Raw genomic sequence first — 20,382 nt, 5'->3', positions numbered from 1 at the left:
TCATTTCTGTCCTTGGCCCAGCCTGCATCCATGTATCCCACTAGTCTGGGGTTGCTGCTTGCTGGTATTAAGAGTTTGAAGTGTGCTGTACAATTCAGGTATCTTCCCAACCTTTTGACTGTGGTCCAGTCATCCTTGGTTGGTGCACTTACTCTTATGCTCGGAATTCCCACTGCTACAGCTATGTCTGGCCTTGTGACTGCTGCAAATTTCCCAAATGCTCTTCTGTATAGACTGGTGTCTGGCAATGGCTCACTGTCCTGATCTTGCTTCAGGATAATAGGAAATACTTCCTAGTTCTTTCACTTCTACTTCTTTGTTCAGGTGCTCCACAATCTCATGGCAATCTTGTTTCTTTTCATAGCGCATAATCAAGTCATCACCATAAGTCAAATGCAAGTCCATCTATCATTTTTGAATCTTAAATATAGGCGGGGTCAACCTTTACTTGCGCGAACCTTTCCTTGAGTAACATCTGGTCTATCTTCTCATTCCATGTTCTAGCAGCTTGCTTCAAGCCATAGATTATTTTCTGGAGATTGCATACAAGTCTCTCTTTTCCAGGTTCTTCAAATCTTGGTGGCTGCTCCATGCAGATATGCAGTTTTCACATCTAGGTGATCAACTTGCATCTCTCTTGCTCCACTATGCTGAGAAGCAGCAATGAGAAGAATGCTGCGCAACATGGTGCAAAAGATGCAAATGTCTCATCATAGTCTTCACCATACTTTTGAGAGTATCCCTTGGCTACTGAACTGGCTTTGTAGCACCTGATGTCTCAAGACCATTGTGTTTGGTTTTGAAGGCCCATTTGCATCCTGCTGACTTTCTTCCAGCAGGCAGTTCCACAAGTGTCCAAGTTTAGTTTTGTGTAGAAAATTTTTCTTTTTTTCTGCAGCTTTTCTCCAACTTTTAGCTTGACATGTTGGTAGTCTTTCAATGTCTTCCCATGTGCAGGTTTCCTGGGTCTCTTCTTTTCTAGCCATGTAGGAGAGTCTCCTGGGTGGGACCCCTTTGTTAGGTCTCTATTAACATCAGACTTCTGGTTCAACTGCTGCTTCCCCTTCTGGTTTTTGTCAGCTCCTGGCTTATGGGAATTTCTTCTCCTCTTGGTTCTTTTTCCATCTGGATCTCTGATCCAGTTTCTGGCACTTCACTTGTGGTTGGCCTTTGTCTTTCATCAAAGTATACTACATTGTGAATTCTCACTGTTCCTCTGACCACATCAAGGATTCTGTATCATTTTCCTCCTAGTGTATATCCAGAAAGTATTCCTCCTTCACTTCTCTTTAGGAATATAGATATAGATATAGATATAGATGATTTTGATCCAAACATTGGATATGTTCTAAGTTGGGTTTGTTCCCATGCCATAATTCAAAAGGTGTTGCATCTGTTGCTTTTTGGTTAGGTGTTGCATCTTTTGCTTTGGTTAGCTGTCTGTTCTGTAGGTAACTGACAGTTATGATTGCTTCTCCCCCAAATGTGCTTGCCAATCCTGCCTCCTGCAACATGCACCTTGTAACCTATAATAGGGAATTTTTTTCTTCTTTCTACAACAAATTCAGTTGTGGGTTGTAAAGAACGGTTAGTGCATGTTGAATGCCTTGTTCCTTTAGGTAATTGGCCATATTCTTTGTTGTGAATTCACACTGATTATCATTTCTTAGTCTCTGAGGTTTTGTGCCAAACTTGTTGCTCATTGTTGCAACAAACTCCTTAAATTTCTCCAGAACATGACTTTCCTCTTTTAGCATATAAATAAAAGTGTGTCTGTCGTAGTCATCAATGAAAGCCAATAAATATCTGTTTCCTCCAGATGATTCAACTTGCATTGGTCCAGAGATATCACTATGAATCAACTCTAGGGGTTGCTGTGACTTTCTGTTTTCTGGTGAAAGCTTTTAATTCCCTTCTTTTCGAACAACAGACACATGGTGAGTTATTGTTTTTGCTGGGCTGGTCTTTGAAGCCTTTTGTAAAATTCTCCTTCTCAAGTTGGGCAATTACGTTAAAGTATCTATGTGCAAATCTTAGGTGATACAATTTTCCATATTGTTTATGCAGACATCCTTTTGCAACATTTGTTGTCTCATTAATGCAATCAATCTCATACAAGCCACTTTCCTTTAAAGAGGCTCTCATTAACAACTCCTGTTTGTCTCTGATGTAACAGTAATCATCCTTGAATATTACTTGATAGCCCCTGCGCATGGCATATCTGACTGAAATTAAACAGCTTTCAAGTGTAGAAACAGAAAGAGCCTCCTCACTTCTCAAAATTATGCTCCTTCTCTGTGGCAGCTTGCACCTGATTTTTTTATTTCCCCCTGCAGTGATCTTTCTGCCATCTACTAGGCTTATTGAGGTTTTATAATTCAAGTTCAGCTCACTGAACAGTTCCTTGTCTTTAATCAGATATGCAGTTGCACCACTATCAACAATTAAATCCCCCATAATCACTTTTGTAATCACTTTCATCACTTTCAGCAGATTCAACAGTTTGAAAAATTTCTAAGTTCACCCCATATCCCTTTCCTGCTGCTTCCTTTAAATCTCTTTTAGCTCTCTGTTTCTGGCCATGGAGAGATTCTGGGTGATGAGTCATCCCTTTTGGAATTTCTTTCAGCTGGTCTGCTGGGGCCGGCCAGGGCCTTTGTTCTGAGAAAGCCAACACACCTTGTTCTTTTGTTTGGTCTGAAACGCTATAACCTGACTCTTTTGGTCAGAGAGCCCACTAAAGGCTGCATCTCTCATATCAAAATCCTGAAGTCTTGAAATCAAACATTCCAAATCAATCTCATCCCTTAATTCCAAAACATGATGCATTTGAAACTTTTATGGCAGACTGTTCAAAATAAATCCAATTTGATCCCAACTTGATCTGGGATGTTTACATTTTCCCTTTCACAAAATGCCTAGAATTTGATTGACATGCTTAGTTAAATTCCCTCCTTCCTTGAGTTTCATATTGCACAGTCTCACAGTCAAATCAACACTAGTATTAGTTGTCTTTCTAGCATACAGGTATTTTAAAATCTCCCAAGCTTCTTTAGCTTTCATGGTCTTTCTCAAATGAGCAATAGTTGAGTCACTCTCATGTAAACAGATTACTCCATAGACTATTCTGTTTTTGGCATCCCATGTTGCTTGTTCTCCAGCTGCTTCAGATCTGTCTTCTTGCAAGATGCTTTCCAGTCCCTGAACCACAAAAAAGGCCTCCATTCTGAATGACCACGTTTCAAAATTAAATCCATCCAGCCTTGGGATTGCTGCCTGTCCCTGTGCTGCAGTCCCCATGGCAAAAATGTCCCCTGCCATTTCTCTGGAACTCCTTTCCAATCAAACACACTTTCCACTTATTTACTGTGCCTTTTTGTCTGCTATCTCTGGATTCACTGGGTTCACTGTGCCCTCTGGAACAGACCTGCAGTCCGGGGTCCAGTCCTCTAAAATTTTTCCATCAGGAGCCTACTGAGTAGCACTGTTGTGGGCAGCCACACCTCCAGTGCCACCAAGCAGCCAAGTGCATCCTGCCATGGCCTCCACAAGCCCAGGGGAACACTGAGGGCTGAGTGTTGGCCGTGGTGGCCCATCTGCTTGCATCCACAGCTGCTTCTGAGGACTGAGACATGCCTTCACAGCCAGAGTGAGCACATGATTTGACTGATGCAGGGCATGTAGGCACAAGGCCCAGGGCAGCCAGCGAGAGGGAGCCCTCTCAGAGGCTGCTACAAGGCAGGCTAGGGGACATGTACCCACCACTGCATATAAGCACACTTTTCACTCCTCAGCTGACTCCATAGTGAGCCTTTATATGCCTACTTGGGAGTAAACCTTCTTCTTGGCATAGGCTGTGGGGCAATGGGGCAAGCAGTAAAAGCAGATGGGCTGTGGGGTGGAGAGAGGGGTGGATGAACACGTCCACCTCTCTCTCCACCTCTCTTGCCCTGAGCATTTTTGGTGGAGAAGCGAAGAGGGTCGCTTCTCCCCACCCAGTCTGCAAGTAGCTTTCTTTGCAGCCCAGTATGCATATCTAGCTGCTCAGAAGTAATGTAAGCCATTTGTTGGCTCTTCAAGACCATGGAGAGCCAGCGTGGTGTGGTGGTTAGAGTGCTGGACTAGGACCGGGGAGACCCGAGTTCAAATCCCCATTCAGCCATGAAACTAGCTGGGTGACTCTGGGCCAGTCACGACTCTCTCAGCCTAACCTACTTCAAAGGGTTGTTGTGAAAGAGAAACTCAAGTATGTAGTACATCGCTCTGGGCTCCTTGGAAGAAGAGCGGGATATAAATGTAATAATAATAATAATAATAATAATAATGGGATTTTCTCTCATGGTAAGCATGCAGAAGATCACAGCATTGTAGCCTGAGTCCTATGCATAACTTCTCAGGAGCAAGTCTCGTGTTGTGTGGAGTTCCAAGGGGCTTACTCCCAAATAAGTATTTTGGGGAGAGCAAAGAAATGGGATGGGTCACTTCACCACATGAAGAAATTGAGGTTGCGGCTGGGGGCGGAGAGTAGACAGCAGAGCCGTCTCTTTTGTAAACCGCTCTGAGCACCTTGGCTGAAGAGTGGCTGCTAAATTCCCCCAGTGAATAAAGAGTAAATAGAGTTGGGCTGCACAGCCCCGATCCCGTGCATGCTTGGTAAGTACTACAGCAAATATGTTCTAGCTTGGTAAGAAATTCATGTAAAGGTGACAGCTGATATGCTTCTACTACATCATTTTTGGCATAGAAGGCTATGTAGCATAACTCCTTTATCTCTGCTGTATTCTTAGAGCCATACAAACTACTCATCACATTGTCAAAATGTCATAAGGGTTCTGATGGTACTTCTGGTGTTTCTCCAAGTTGTGTAAATGCCATCTGAAATTCTGTGCAATCATGGACAAGTTTGAGTGCAGCAAGTTTGCTATAACCTATGAAAGTACTGACTGTGTGTCACAGCCATTGAAGGCATGTAAAGCACCCAGGAAATGCTTCACATATACTGTGTCTATTAGCATAAGCCATTTGTCTAATGTTGGTGTATCTTGGCCATTGTAATCCATGCTTCTGAAACATAGGTGCAGATATAATGTGGCACTGAGCAATACTTCAGGATTTCACATCCGTGCCCACACAGACAATTATGATTGCCTTGTGGCCTTCCTTGACTGCATTTCAGGCATGTAGTAACAATCTAGTACCTGCTTCCTCCTGATTTGATAGAAGTTCTGTGACTACTGCAACAATTTTCTGAATAAACATGTAATGCAAGTTCTCACACGCAATCAATAGGATTTTCCCCTGGAGAGTCTGCCTGTATTTTTTTCTGCATCCATTCGCCACACAGAATGTCTACAATATTTATTTTCTTAAATGAACACAGTAAGAATCTTTGCCTCAGCTTTATTGTGTGGGCTCCTACCTCTATACATCCTTTCTGCATTTCATACATAAAAGTTCAGAAGAATTTTATGTTGCTTTTCTGCTTGCAGATAAAATTCCTTCCATTACGTATAAGGTGGCTAAGTTTTGCTCTATTGCTATTAGGACTTGACAGCAACTAACTTCCTGTCCTGTCTTCTAGATTCTTGGCTCGGTTAGGATGTTGGATAACAGCTATCTTTATATGCAAATAGGATTGGTTCTGATTATTACTATTGTTATTTTATGTATTCTTTTTTATCCGTACTTTTCTGCCAAGTTTTAAATTGCATTGCTGATCTTTGATAGTGTGTGTGTGTGTGCGCGCGTGTGTCTGGTATATGTCAAACACAACATTTGACCCTTTTGCTTTGATGATTATTACAGAGGTGGCCAACTTTGGCTCTGCAGCTGGCTTGTGCCTGGGGATGATGAGTTTTGTAGTTCAACAGCAGCTGCAAGGCCAAGGTTGCCCACTCCTGCTCTATTGGGAATTTGGGAGTCATCTGAACACACTGTCCACTAGTTCAGAGAATGCTACATGGTCACTCTTAATTCTTTGTATGATGTTCATGCCATCAAGTAAATGTGCAGCAACAGTGTGGAATAATTTAAGCAGGTTATGGTACCCTCGCCAGCTCAGCAGTAAAGGCTGACTTCATTGTCCAAGTGGACCACACACATTGTTAATGATAAAGGAACTGGTCCAAGAGGATGGTTCAGGAGCGGCCAGTGAGAGCAGCACCAGGGGGGCAGAGAGAGGCACCTTTAAGGAATCCTAAGCAGGTGCTTACCAGCATGTAAGCAGCACCTGCAACCTGCCGTGCTCTGCCCACAATCTCGCATGGGGCAGTGGCTCTCCACCTGGCATCCGGTACGGCCAGGTGGCATCCGGTGGTACGGCCACCTGGCATCCGGTACGACCAGCGTTCCCCTGGTCTTTGCACATGTGTGGAGGCTCCACGCACACACAGAGGCTAGAGCCACTCCATGGCCATGCCGGATGCTGGGTGGAGAGCCGCTGCCCCTAGCAGGATAGCAGGTGGAGTGAGGCACTGGCTGCTCCTAGGATGGTCCATGACATCTCTCATAAACAAACTATGATTCTGTGCAGACAAAACCACCTGTCCAAACAGAGATCTGTTGGCTTTCAGCATAACTTATTTTCCCTTTGCTGCAAAATGCACTGTCCTGTTGAGGTTTGAAAATGTTTTTAGTTGCATCCTAGAAATCCTGTCATTTCACTCATGTGTGAGGCACACCAACTTCCTCCTTGGGACCTTAATTTAGTGTTAAAGGTCCTCACTAAGTAACTATTTGAGCCCTTCCTTAATATTTTCGATGAGGGGTTTGTTTGTTTGTTTTGCCTTTAAGTTTTATTTTCTAATCTCAGCCAGGAAGTTCTAAGAATTGGAGATTCTTTAGCGGGGGGGGGGGGGGAGATATATTTTCCATCCTGGTAATGTTGTCCTAGGAACAGACATTTTCCAAAACATTTATTCTCATTTTTGCCATTTTCAGGAATTGATCTGACCCTCTTTTTGCTTTATCCCTTCTCATTCCAAAGATAAGGTGTAGCATACTTTAGATGAGCAAAGGGGCTCTTAAGGTATATCTTAGTAGGAACAAGGGCACTAGGCACTTGGATTCCTTATTTGTCTCCTTCAAAAAGGGACACACAGCTAATAATGTGTTCTGTTCCACTCTTTAAGTAAGTAGATTAGGGACTATATTACTGTGGCTAATCAGTCTCAGGAAGCTCATGTTTCATTTGGTATTCAAACCTATTATGTCAGACGAATAGCTCCAAAGTGGCGTTCTCTATCAATGTTCTGTTAGTGCATCTTGCCGTCTAGCTGCTACATGGATAATGCCTTCCACTTTTATTAGGTATTACCAAAGTAGTCAAAGCCTTTTCTAGATGGAGGGTGTTGCAAAACTGGTGTAGTTTTGAAAATCCAGTCCATGTCAGCTGATTTGATTATTGCTATTGAACGTCCCATCAACAGAAGTTTTCACATTTTTTGTTTAAGTATAGGTATGTAGAACTTCCAAAGCTGAGATGGTAACTCTCTCTAGTGGAAGTCTCTACAAATCCTGCTTCCACCCATTGATGGGAGGAACAAACAGATGTCCTGCTTGGTCTGAGAAGAAGGAATCTTCCAGGGATTATGCTAAGGAGTAGCATGGAGTAGGAGGTGCTGCCCCCCAAATAGTTCCTGCTCCACCTTTCACTTCCCCACCATCAAACTGGAAGTTTACAGTAAAGTGTCAGACAATGCTGTCATAGTTTATTATGGCCCTATAGCCTGAACGTGAAAGCTGGACTTTGAAGAAGCAAGATAGAAAAAGCATTGATGCTTTTGAACTTTGGCACTGGAGAAGACATTTGAGGATACCATGGACAGCTAGGAAATAAACAAATGGATCATAGAACAAATAAATCCAGAATTTTCACTCAAGGCACAAGTGACCAGGCTCAAACTATTATACTCTGGCCACATTATGCAAAGACCCAGCTCCTTTGAAAAGTCTATAATGCTGGGAAATGTTGAAGGAAAGAGAAGAAGAGGATGACCAGCAGCAAGGTGGATGCACTCGATTACAACAGCAGTGAATGAACCACTGAGAGAGCTTATAGGCCAAGTTGAAGACAGATCATCCTGGAGAGAATCTATCTGTGTGATCGCTAAGAGTCGACACCGACTGATGGCACTTAATCAATCAATCAATCGCCTGAATTTATTATTATTTATTATTTTTTAAGGTTTTAAAATTTTAATGTTGGTTTTAAATGATTTTGATATTACTGATTTTAATGTTTAAATGATTTTAATTGTTTAATTGGTTTAGTTTTTATTTTAATTTTAAATTTGTTTTTATTGTTTTTATTTTGATGTAAACCTCCCTGAGCCATTTTTGGAAGGGTGGTATATAAATCAAATTAAGCCTGTTTCTCTTCCTTTGGTTTTCAAACTGGGAACAGCCTATATTCTGCAACGATATCTATAACAATAACAGCAAAAACACTGATAATAAAATTCAGCCATCCCAGGTCCTTGGGAAGGACTCGATGTCTGGATAAAACAAACCAGTCAATAACACCTGTCTGACTGTGTAAACAACAGCAGCAACAACAATAAGCCTCATTTGTTTAAAGAAGTTTCATTCGCTCACTCTACAATGAGCAGTGTGAAACAAGCAGCAGAAGCCAGTGCAGGAGACCACTCCAAACTCCCAGGAGCCAGGCCAACTTCTTAGCTTCCTTCCTGGCCCTGAACTGGGCTGAGTGAAACCGTGGCCCAGTTCAGACACACAAGTTAATTGGAGTTAAGCATGGCCAATTTTCAATACTTAACTCCAAATCGCACCACAGCCGTTCACCAAACTGTGGCCAACCACACAGTGAGGAGGGTCTCACAATCAGTGAGACCTGCTTTGAGAGGGTTAGCAGGGAGAGTGGGCTTAGCCCGCTCTCCCCGCAGACGAGCAGGGAGGCAGCCCTGGGCGGTCAGATCGGCCGCCCACACAACTGCCAGCTCCGTTACAGAGCCAGCGTGGGCTGGGGGGATCGGGGGGGCCGCATGGCCCCCGGAATCTACAGCATGCCCTGTGCTCCTATGCTGGAGAGACTCCCAAGCTGGGAGGCTGCTTATAAGCCTCCTGGTCAGGGGTCTACCAGTGGCGTAACTATAGGGGGCAGGGGGGCATGTGCCCCGGGTGCCACCCCGGCGGGTCACGTGGGGGGCGCCAAAAAGTCCCCACCACCATCACCCCGGATCACCCCGAGTGGCGGCGGGGCTGGGCATGCGGCAATGTGGTGGTGGTGAGCGGCGGGCAGCGGCGGGTCGCCCGCAGAGTGCAGAGGTGGCTGGCTGCGGCGATGGGCTGCTGTAGTGCGGCCCGAGTGGTGGCGGAGCGCCTGCGCAGTTGGGAAGCGACGCCGGGCCAGAAGGCAGGCTCGGCGCCGCTCTGATTGAACTCCTCCTCGGCGGGCGATCCGCCGCCGCTCGGGCCGCGCTACAGCGGCCCTCGTCGCAGCCAGCCACCGCCGCACTCGGCGGGCGACCCGCCGCCGCCCACACCACCGCCACATCGCTGCGCCGCATGCCCGCCACACTCGGCGGGCGACCTGCCTCCGAATCGCCGGGCGACCCACCGCCGCCGAATTGCCGGGGGACCCGCCGCCACCGCAATATGTCACCTGGGGGGCGCCGCTGCGCCCTCACAGGTATGTGGGGGCCACCGGGGGGCGGGGGGCGCCATTTCAGGGCCGGCCAGAGCTTGCCCTGGGTGCCGTTTCCCCCCGATACGCCTCTGGGGTCTACTCGTGCAGACCAGCACCACAGCCACACATGATCGAAAAGCCCAGGTTAGCGGAGCGCTCTCTGCGAGCCGGTGGTTCTCACAGTCATACATAATCAGGCTAGGCTCCCTTCGCCCGATTTTGTATGACCATGAGAATAGCCTCAGTATGTCCCATTTCTAATCACATGGAATGGGATGGTATCATCTAAACCGGCCCATGATTGTACTATCAGAGGCGTATCTAGGGAAAATAGCGCCTAAGGCAAACACTAAAATTGCGCCCCCTGTCCAAGCATCTGACACCCATCTTTCAGATAACTTTACCATAATATCAGCTGGAAAATACAAGTCAGGCTCGTTAATCTTTTAATCTTTCAAAAACTATTTTAGCAGTGGACTTAGCCAGACCAAAAAATGCTGGAAAACTACAAATTTCAGTATGCTGGGGCTCATGAAATACCCAAATACAATGTGGAGGTGTACTTGGAAAGCTAAACAGAAGTGCCTGTCTAATTCTCTACTATGTATTGTAGCATCACCATTACATAAGTTTTAAAAATCAATGGAGAATTTGACTTTTCCCAGATATTCTGTAAATAATTAAAGGATATGCAGAGTAAACTGTGTCACTGCTTGGAATATATTCTAGTCTTTCAGAAAGACAGTTAAAATGAGAGAAAGAGAGCAAGAAACTCCCAGGGGGCCTTAATATTAAGGATTTCACACTGATTCAAAGACAAATTCACCATTAATAGCCATATTAGCAAGACATCACATTTAACTTACTTATCACAAGAAGCAAAGTAAGAGCAAATGAATACAATCCTAGCTCATAAGCATCAGCTCAGTATTCACAAGCCCTGATTCTCTGTACATAGTGCCAATCTGAATATGTGTACAGTGACTTATATTATATATTATTATTTTTTTACCTGTAGCCCCTTCGGGGGGCTTCCTAAAGGCTGGGGGGTTTGCAAAGTTTCCTCCTCCCCCCACTGGCCTCTAGGGCCTCGCAGGGACCATTTGAGCATGTGCAGTGGCCATTTTTAAAAATCTTTTTTTTAAATGGCCACTGAAAACAAAATGACCACCGCGCATGCTCAAATGGTCTCTGCAAGGCCTGGCATGACCTAGGGCCTCACAGAGGACATTTGAGCATGCACGGTGGCCATTTTGTTTTTGGCAGCCTTTTTTAAAAAAATTAATTTTTCAAAATGGCGCCCCCCTTCAAGTGGCACCCAGGGCACGTGCCCTGCCTGCCCTACCCCTAGATACGCCCCTGTGTACTATAAACCTGTTATTGTATAGTTATGGTTGGAAGGGACATTCCCTAAAATCCTATGAGATACAAGAAGGGAATAGGAATGGAATAAGGAAGGAAATGGACCTGGGAAGACGTTAGAGACCAAGCAATGTCCTCATCTCTAGAGATAAGGGTTTTGTTGTCTCAGAATAATGCAGCATGAGCAGGTATAATGTGCACCATCAGTACAAGATTCTTGAGGGCTTTTTCCAGGTGAGAGGCTTTCCTCTGTGTTTAGACACTGCAGTGGGCAAGGACTCCATTAGTGCAAGCCAGTGGGTGCCAATATCTCTTTCTCTTATTATAGAAGGTGGTAGTGGGACTAGCTATGAAACCTAAGGATAACATTGCCAGACTTGGGAAACATTTTGAAAAAATATTTGTAATAGGCATGTACTCTGGAGCTATCAAGAAGAAGGCGCACAGAGCTTCCAAAGAGAGAACATCTTAAAAAATAAAAATCCAGTTCATACATTGTTGGAGGAACAGGAGATTCAAATGGTGCAGATGGGGACATGCTATTGAATGTTTCATCTCACTACACCATTAAACAGGTACTAATGCAGCCCACCTTCTCTGCACTGAAAAAGAACCCTATTACTGGGTTCTTTTACTAGTGGGGTTTGGAATCTCCTGGGATATGCAATCACTGTTTTCCAGGAACTTCAGCCAGAGGTTTCAGTGCTGGTTAACGGTGATTCCCTTCTTTGGGAGTACTGACTGGGGATGACATCATCTCTGGCCGATTCAGCCACAGCCTTGTAAGCTTCCCATGGTGGTTAGAGCACTTGAAAGAACCCTGGAAGAAGTGAGCAATCAGATGCAAATGTGATCTGACACCACCCGATAAAAATCATTGTCCAGGCATGGTCTCAATCACCTTCCTGGCCCTGCCAAGCACACACCCTAAACTCCTACAAAGCTGATATGTATCTCTATCAGATACCTGTTCAGGCAAAAGGGCATGCATTCATATGTAGTGTACTAAAATGATTCCTTGCCTGTGGTTATACAATGGAATAGCAATCGTGTAAATCTCCCACTCATTTGGCATGATTCTGCTCTTATATAGATTGTTTGCATGTTAATGTAATTGCACTGAATTAATCTATTGCATATCATTGTAAATAGACCAAAGGGAGGAGTGGCTTGCCCTATCATCTGGAAGACCAATCAGGGCCTTTATTATTAAACTCAATCTATGGGGTTGATCAGTTCATTGAACATTCTGAATTAGGTCTCTTGCAATACACTTTTTAAGATGTTACTCTCCAGTTCAAATATTGTGTCACAATTTATTTCTTTGCAAAGCATATCTTCATTGCAGTTATATGCAGTGTTCCCTATAAAATGGATTCCCAGATGTTGTTGATTACAACCCCCAGCATTCCCAGCTGCAATGGCATTTGGCTGGGGATTATGGGAGTTGTAGTCAACTACATCGGGAAATCCCTCTTACAGGGAACACTGGTTGTTGTTATATTTATTTATTCATTCGTTCGTTCATTCATTTATTTTCTACATTTTTATACCGCCTTTCTGCCTTGACAAAGGCACCCAAAGCAGTTTACAATATTAAAAGAAGCAAATTACAGAAGATTTAAAAAAGTTGTCTCAGGTTGTCAGTCTTTTCCAGAGCTGAGGACAAGAGCTCCCTGGCCTGGACTCCTCCTTGCTTGCCTTCCTCTCAGGGCACACTGGTCTTTCCGTACTCCTGGGAAGGTGGGGGAGGGGCTGACCCAAGAGCCCTCACAGGCCAGAGCTGGTCTCTATGGGGGCCGATCTTATGCTCTCCCCTGGCCAGGGTGCCTCCTTTCATGCCTTCCTCTCAAGCACATGTGCTTATTCTCAGCTTTATCCAAAGAAAGGTGTCCGGCCCACAATTAATTAATTAATTAATTAATTCTATTTTTATACCACCCTTCCAAAAAGGCTCAGGGCGGTTTACAATTTAAACAGAAGCCATTAAAACCAACAACAATTAAAACAGAAATATAAATATAAACACCAATTAACAATTAAAACATCTTAAAAAAACAATTAAACAATCAAAACAATTAAAACCCTGAAAACTAGGTTAGAACATTAAAACAATTAAAAGTAATTAAAACCCTGGAAGGCCAGGCCAAACAGATAGGTTTTAAGGGGTCTCTTGAAGGTCAATAAAGAATTAAGATTGCGGATTTCTGCTAGGAGTGCATTCCACAGCCCAGGAACAGCTACAGAGAAGGCCCGCCTCTGATTCGCCACCAAACAAACTGGTGGTAACTGGAGACGGACCTCCCCAGATGACCTTAACGTGCGGTGGGGATCATGTAGAAGAAGGCGCTCTCTAAGATATCTCGGACCCAACCCGTTCAGGGCTTTAAAGGTAATAACCAGCACTTTGTATTTTGCTCGGAAACATATCGGCAGCCAGTGTAACTGTTTCAAAACAGGCATAATATGGTCTCTCCAGGTTACCCCAGAGACCAATTAAGCACCGCTGAAATCAAGAACTAATTTGCTTGGTCAACAACACTATATCTATGTTCTTACAAAGAGTTATGTTTAAATTAGGCTCCAACTACTTACGCGAGAGTTGTCCTGCTGAATTCAGTATCTATAGCAGCCTACGGAACCTGATAGTGCTCCAGGAAGACACACCCACACAACAAAGGATTTCACACTACCACTGCAACAGCTCAGCCTCAGGTGTGCAACAGCGGGGGGGGGGGGATTTTGACAAGGCTCTTGGGGACAAATTTTTGGTGGGGCACAAGCCAGAGCAACTTGTCAAAATTTGCTCCCTTTGTGCTGTATATGTAGATCCAGGGCTGTATATGTAGATCCAGGGCTGTATATGTAGATCCAGGGCTGTATATGTAGATCCAGGGCAGCTATGAAAGCTGAAACTCTCTGTCACACAGGCGTGTCTTCCTGGTGCACTACTGGTAAATTGCTTTGGATGTCAGCCATTGGGATTGGTCTTAAACAGACTGTTTAGGGAATGTGACATAAGGCAGTTGTTTCTCTTGTATAGTTTTCTCACCATTGCTGGGGTTTGTGTTTATGTTGCAAAGGATGCACCTTGAAGAACTGGTTTTTCTTATTATTATCTCCTTTTGTATTTTGTCATAGGTACCTAAGCTAGAAACATAAATGTGTGTATATATATATACACACACACACACCTATATATAGCTCTGTTATGGAAATCTCATTTTATTTACATAATTTCTACTAGAGTAGGACATGGCTAGCCCAGGTAGAGCTGGTTCTGTGAAACCTCAGGATTATTCATGATCCCGACACTCTTCCCCCAGGTAGCCCTGATTGCAAATCCAGGTTTACAGTGAGATAGGAGGGCAAGTGTGCGCCTTCTACATCACTCACTGCCATGTGGGTTGCCATGCTGCCCTCACCTGCTCCTGGGCTGCTGGCAGCCATCTTAATCATAGAGCTGGGGGAAGGAGTGCCCAGGCAGCATGGTGCATTGTGGGATACCATGAGACCTGGCTTCCTCCCACCCTCCGACTGCCACTTGTCTTGCTGCTATGCTGCTTGTGTAGGCACATGGGCGGCAGAACCCTCTTTGGGCTCCGGTCAAGTGGGAGCGAGAAGGTAGGTAGGTTGTTGCCTTCCCTCAAGCTCCCCCATTTGGTCATGTGAATGACCTTTTGCAGTTTTCAGTCTTTTCCAAACCTAGGGTGCACCTTTAACCTTAATCTGCAACATGGAACCTTCTCTCTCTCTCTCTCTCTCTCTCACACACACACACACCTTTCTCTGTTTTTTTCCTCCTTCTCTCTCTCTTGGTGTACATCTAGAATGCAGTCATAATGGTTTAATAGCCATTTTGACTTCTTAGAGAGGTGATAGAACTGGGAATTGAAATATCTAACAGAATTATTTACACATGCACCAAACTTCAGTTCCCAAGACTTTCAGAAAGCTTCCACGATTATTTCCCTGCTGAAATAAGAGCCTCCCCATCTCTAACAGTGTTTAAAAAGTCTTTAAAGCCACACCTGTTCACCCAGGCTTTTAATTAAATATTGTTTTAATAGTTTTAACACAGTTTAAAAATATTGTTTTAAAATTTCAAATTGTTGTAATGTTTTAACTTTTTCTGTTATCATTTTGTTTTAACTAATGTTTTAACTTTTGTTGTTGTTTTTGCTTTGTTATAAATCGCCCAAAGACATAAGTTTTGGGTGGTATAAAATATGTTAAATGAATGAATAAGTAAGTAAGTAAATAAATAAATAATGATTCAACATGTACAGAACAAACCTTAATTTGTAGTGTAGGTGTACCCTTATTTTCTCTCTTTCTCCTTATTCTACCCTGCCTGTCTTCCTGCTTTTTTAAAAGCAAATGTTGTGATGCCATTGGTATGACGCAACTTAGGTCAGGCCATGACTTACCTATGGCTACCAACCGCTAATTGAAGATCAATGCTGTAAGATATTTTAATTCAGCTTCTGATTTATGATTGGGCAGGATGGGAGGGAGACAGCCAGATTATTTATATTCTTGTCCAGTGATGTTCATAAATGTTAATGGGGATTAGAAATATGCCCAGCCACTTCACATCTACCATGTACAAATACCTGTTAGCCTGATCCAATAATTTCTCCCCACAGTGAGAATTTCAAGAAGTGATGCTCATGAAACCCATGTCACTCGTGTGTTATATTCAACAACACACACAGATCTAGACTGGGTGCTGGCAAAATTATGCCCATCTGCTGCTGAAGTTGTTTCATGGTAACACTAATGCTTCAAAATCAGCACCATCCCTGCATACACTTCCCAATCATTTCAATGGAATGTGGTACATTCCTCTGTGTGCATAAGAACTGACCTCTCTATTGAAATGAATGGAGAAGTCTGCATGCACAGGAATAGTGGGTTTTCCCTTTGGTTTTCCTCACATTGTATTAGGAGTGTGTACAAGTGCTGATCATGTGGGTCACCCAGATCAATGGGTTTATCCTATGTATGTAGTAAGTACTCTTGTGTAAGAGTCAGACTGAAGCCCTCTTCAGATGTTATGACTCCAGCAGCGCTCACACTTACAGTGCCAAAAGCGGATCAGAAACTGCACCCCAGTGCTGTCAGTCACCCCTTCTAGCAGGTTTACAGCATGGTTTGTAGCCCCATTCAGGCGTTCTTGAGCGCAGCAGCACTCAAGGTTACAATGCTGAAAGCAAGGACGAAGTCTCAGCCCAGAGTTGTCAGTCACCCGCTCAAGTGGTGGCTTATGGTTATAATGTTTGTGTGACAAGGGAAGAGTGCTAACTGTGATGACACTTCCTTTACTGTTAGGGGCTTCCCTCTTCACATAAACGGTGCTGTAACCTTGAAAGGCTGGCTCAAGGGAGTGCCTGACAGATCCGGGGCGGGACTTCCTCCTCACTTTCGGGGCTGTAGTCATGAGCGCCGCTTTGCTCAAGAACGTCTGATTGGGGCTTAGGTGTCGGGGGAAGCATTGTAACCATGATAGCCAGTACTTCCATGAGTGGCAGCGTCAGGTGATCGAGGCTGCTGCTCACAGAAGTGCCGGTCATCATGGTTACAGCACTTTCCCCTTTATACAAACGGCACCATAACAGTGAGCGGCATGCTGGAGGGGTGAGTGACGGTGCTGGGGTGGAACTTCCAATCCACTTTCAGTGCTGTAAGTGTGAGTTCTGCTGGAGTCATAACATCTGAAGAGGGCGAGAGAGGCACATGATTTCCCCATAAAGGTTCTTGCCTGTTTCTGACTTTACTTTGGCACATCTGAGATTATATGCACTAAAGAACAGGCAAGAGCTGGTAGAAGAGCTAATGCAGACCAGAAGAGCATGATCTGAGGTTGTGATGGACACAGCAGAGACCCTAGCGTTGTGGAAATATGAGGACATGGGAAATATATACGAAATAGAATTAATACAAAATTTTTAATATCCCCAGAACCACTTTGTTGATCTACATTCAAGAAGTATGATTCAACATATCAAATACCCAGTGTTTAGACTTGTTGTCTGACCTTTTTCTTCCTTTTTGATAAATTCTCTGATTTCTTTTAACAATTAATGACATCATAGACATCAAACAAATCCCAGTGGCTGGCTTGTCTTCCCTTTCAGTCCAAGTGTGATACAAAAGGTTAAAGTACTTGAAGGAGCCAAAACTTGGATTAAAACCCTTGCTTTTGAGAATACAATGAATATTATTATGGTTACAGCAAAGTTCAAGCACAACATAATTTTTCCCACTTGTGAGAATTTCTGTGACTTCACAGAACCACAAATTAGTTGTTACTGCATGCCAGAAAATGCTTTAGGCAAGGATTTTTCACAGAGTATTGCCAAAAATTCTCTATAGGGGATAGTAATGAATGTATGTGGTTTAAATATAACTTGGAACAAAGGGAGTTAATTAAAAGAAGTTGCGGGAATAGAAAAGAAGGGAGAGGAAATAGATGTTTGCAGACCAACACAGAAGAGCTTTCATTTGTATTTTGTGCTGTTTTGCTTGTTGTCTGAAAGAGTTGCTAGGAAAACTGGCTTTTTGAGATATTCTTGAATACGTAAAACTAAACTGAGTTCATTTCAAATTTCCAGTGTGCCTGCTACATTCTCACTAGCTTGAAATATATACACTTGTTTTATATCAAAAATATAAATAAATTTAATGCTTGTGAATCTTGCTTTGTCAGAATATTATTATCCATTTGAAAATGACTGTAAATACAATCATTGCAACAGGTTCAGCATGTTAGGGCTCTAATTCAAGATATCAAGTCCAAAGGGAATGTTAAGCAATAGATAGAAAGACCACCTCATTTTTATATTACATCATTCTAAGCCAGGAGTCCAAAGATGTATCAAATGTTGTTGAAACCAAACTGAGGGTGTGGGAAATGTGCTCGGATTAAGAAATAGCATCTTGGCATGAGTTCTGGGTGTCTATATAGGACAAGCAATATGTTGGGTGTTTTTTTGTTTTTTGTTTTGTTTGTTTTACATTTTGCAGCATTGTACTAGGACCGGAAAGACCTGAGTTCAAATCCCCATTCAACCATTTCTGGGCTAATCATGTATCTGTCAGCCTAAGCTACCTCACAGGGTTGTTGTGAGGATAAAAATAATCATGTACTGATTATTGTCTCTGAGCTCCTCAGTGGAAGAGTGGGATATAAGTGTAAAAATAAATATATAAAAACAAAATTTTGGAATGCATAGTTAATATTTTTAATAGTTGTGGAAAGCTGAACTCCATTATTTTCTCCATTTGGACAAATAAAAATTTTAGTGCTATGATTCTGGTGGTATTATTACAGACCGGAAGTTGCTCCCACTTTTGTTTTCTTTGTGTTTTTAGTTCTGTTCTTTTTGGGAAGACATGAAGCCAAATTGCATGCTACATTAAACACATTACTTAGCCTTGGATGTGCAATATGTCCCTTCATGTGGGCTCAATGATGAGTACTCACGGTGAGAGCTTATCTTTTTAGGTCTGACCCAAAGCCAGAATACTGGAGGGTACAGAGGAGTGAGCAAACTTCATTACGGATGCAGAATCGGGCATCAGAGAGCAGATACTGAGCAGCAGCATTGCACAGCTCTAACGTACATTATAGCCTGGTTCCAAGTTACCCATGTGCTGGAGAGGGAGGAGACAGGTTGCAACAAACTGAACATAGCTCTCAAAGCAACATACACCATAGACCAACAAGGGCCAGTTGGGAGGATCCTCTTCCTCTCCAAACTGACCCATATGATTAAGAAGCGTGAAAAGGAAATGCATCGAGAGGATCAGGGGCGTAGCAAGGTTGGAGTGGGCCCAGAGACAAGATTTTAAAATGCCCCCCCCACTCAAAGTCCAGGGCCTCCGCACACCCCAGGCCCCCAAGGATTTAAGTCTGATATTCCAAAATAAGTATGCTGCCTGGAAATACATTTCACTGAATACACACACGCACACGTCACAATATATAGTGATATACATTGGGTACTATACATTTGTTTTACTTTTAATGCCTAGAACACACTAGAGAGATAAATGATTAAAATGGGCCCCTTGCTGCAGATTAGCAAAGGAGACTTTCAACCATGCAGGGTGAACCTATTTTTGTTTTCTCAGAATTCTGAACAAATTCAGTCAAGTTCGATTCCAGGAGGTTTTTCACAGGAGGCTTTTAAAGCCCTTTAACACACATCTCCTCTGGAATGGAGGTGCTGCATTCACATGTTGGCCAGATTTACCCTGAAGTCCCTGCAAGTTATTTGGGAGCAGTTCACACACAAGAAAAATAAAATAAAATAAAAGCACAAGACATGCTTCACAGTTCTCACTCAGACCTTCTGGGTTGCAAAACAACTTGAACATAAGTGCATTTATAAATGAATGAATAAAATAAATATAATACTGTTTCTTCCAGAAGTTTTTGTAATTTTCTGCCATGAAACAAGCCACTTACAGGACTTTTTAGATAGTTTTTTTTAAGCCAGCAAATTTTCCAAGCTGTTTCAAAATAAATATTCAGAGACTTCTCGGTCCCTCCTCCCCCACCCCCATATCAAAGCCCTATGGCAAGCAGATCCCTATATATCAGGGTGGGGGTGGGGGGTGGGGAAGGTAACCACAAAAAGGAGTTCACACTCTACCTGGCAGCAGGGGGTCTTCTGCTGCAGAGACCAGTGGTGGCCACTCTGGCTGCCTCCTCCTTCCTGGCTGGCTTGGGCCCTACTGGAGTTCAGGCTTCACAGAGGCCTACAGGAGGCCTCAGTGGAAGCCCCGCCCACCCGCCGATCAGCTGAGAGGCGGGAGAAAAGGAGCTCTTTGCAGCTTGTCTGCTGCCTGCATTGCCGGCCAGGAGAACAAGCTGGAGAGACGGCGAACAGGGCAAGTGGCTGAGGGGCCATGGGGCTGGGCAGGGGGCAATGGGGAGTCACGTGAGGTGCCTCTGGGGGGCCCTCCAGGCAGTGGGGCCCCCAGACAACTGTCTCCCCTTGCCCGATCATTGTTATGCGCCTGGAGAGGATGCCAAGATGCCTGGGAAAGAGGTCAGAATGGGCATGCTCTCAACCCATCCCCCTTAATTGTGTGGGCCACTTCAGGGTGGAGGAAGTATAATCAGAAGGCCCAGGATGTGTTTTTTTCTAACACGTGTAACATGTACTTGCCCCTTAAATACACTCTTTGGTTCAAACTAGACATGATGGCAGGAGAAGCTGTTTGTTTAAACCAGGACTGCACAACTTTGGTCCTCCCACTGTGTTTGGACTACAGCTCCCAGCCACAGTAGGCAAAATTCAGGGTTTATAGGAGTTGCAGACCAGCATCTGCAGGAGGGTCAAAGTTGCACAGCCCTGGTT

The 20,382-nt window shown here is 43.9% G+C and overlaps 1 protein-coding gene across 1 annotated transcript in view; it reads right to left on the bottom strand.

Annotated features, from left to right (window-relative positions):
* MARCHF7 (membrane associated ring-CH-type finger 7) overlaps positions 1-19,692 on the bottom strand; it is a 119,800-nt gene extending 100,108 nt beyond the window's left edge. Inside the window, exon 1 of the mRNA XM_053260803.1 lies at positions 19,672-19,692. The gene's annotated coding sequence lies outside the window, so the exon portion shown is untranslated. The remainder of the gene's footprint in view (positions 1-19,671) is intronic.
* Between the last annotated feature and the right edge of the window lie 690 nt (positions 19,693-20,382).

This window comes from Hemicordylus capensis, chromosome 1 (genome assembly GCF_027244095.1).
Source record: "Hemicordylus capensis ecotype Gifberg chromosome 1, rHemCap1.1.pri, whole genome shotgun sequence".
NCBI lineage: Eukaryota > Metazoa > Chordata > Lepidosauria > Squamata > Cordylidae > Hemicordylus > Hemicordylus capensis.
This window is presented reverse-complemented; position numbering and strand designations above follow the sequence as displayed.